Source organism: Aquarana catesbeiana, linkage group LG06 (assembly GCF_042186555.1).
Source record: "Aquarana catesbeiana isolate 2022-GZ linkage group LG06, ASM4218655v1, whole genome shotgun sequence".
NCBI lineage: Eukaryota > Metazoa > Chordata > Amphibia > Anura > Ranidae > Aquarana > Aquarana catesbeiana.
Window position 1 is genome coordinate 42,730,343 of NC_133329.1, and position 1,192 is coordinate 42,731,534.

Below are 1,192 nucleotides of genomic sequence, written 5' to 3' on the forward strand. Positions count from 1 at the left end.
TGGATAGAGTGGAGAGGGAATAATAAACCTATTCGTTTTTTTTTTTTTGCTGTTTGTACCCCAATTAGGGTATCTCCCGCTCTATTTGTCCTGTTTAGTGGTATCCTGAAAGTGAAAGTAACAGAAAAAAAAAACCACAACATTTTGGGTTGTCCCCAGAACAGTAATAGGAGGGGAAATCCTTCAATGAGTGCACTAGTTTTTATGACCTGGGGGGGGGGGGGGGGGGGGGGGCAATGGATTTTCCCTTAATTTGCAGGGATTTCCTTTCACTTCCTGTTTCAGCTATGGGACAGGAAGTGAAGGTAAATCTCCCCAATGGGACACAGATGGGAAAAAAAAAACTGACAGGGGTTATAACTCTCCCTTACTCTATCCAAAAATGACATAAAAGTTTTGCCTATAGTTCTACTTTGAAATGTCATTAAAAAATGACAAGTCAGCTTGCAGCAGCTTTGGCTTACCTCTTCTGAACAGAGATAAAGTCAAAAGTAGTAGAATTCCCCTGAAATAGCAGTTTGAATTTAAATCTCCATGCTGTCACCCCCATTGGGGAAATGAAAGATCCAGCCATTCTGTTATATGGAGGATAACCATGGAATGGCATTGGTGGAGGAGTAGTATCACATGACAACAGATCAGCCTATCCCCTTTGTAGGATGCAATCCACATGAAAGGCTGAGGGCAGCATGGGAGGGGGGCTACAATTTACTAGCGCCAACCCTATTATTAAGCTTTTATTTTCACCCAACACATATTAGCTTTACGCCCCCCCCTGTTCAAAGTACCAATGCCAACGCAGTTGGCAAGCAGATGTTTCTTCTACTTTAATTGGCTGCAGTCTCTTGTACAATGGCTACCACAGCTCCCTTTAGTGGAGTCCTATAATCCCCCGATTTAAAGACCATCGATAAATTTCTGAGAAACAGGCCTGGTTCCCGTCAGCTTCCTGCGGAAATTTATTTATTTTTTTTTATTTAAAAGAAAGATTCAGCTCTACCTTTTACAGTGGAACCTTGGATTACGAACATAATCCGTTTAAGGAGAATGCTTGTAATCCAAAGCAGTCGCATATCAAAGCGAGTTTGCCCACAGAAGTCAATGGAAACAAAGACAATTTGCTCCACATTGACTTCTATTGCATGCAATACCACATGTGGCCAGAGGTGGGGGGGGGGGGGGGGGGCGCCAG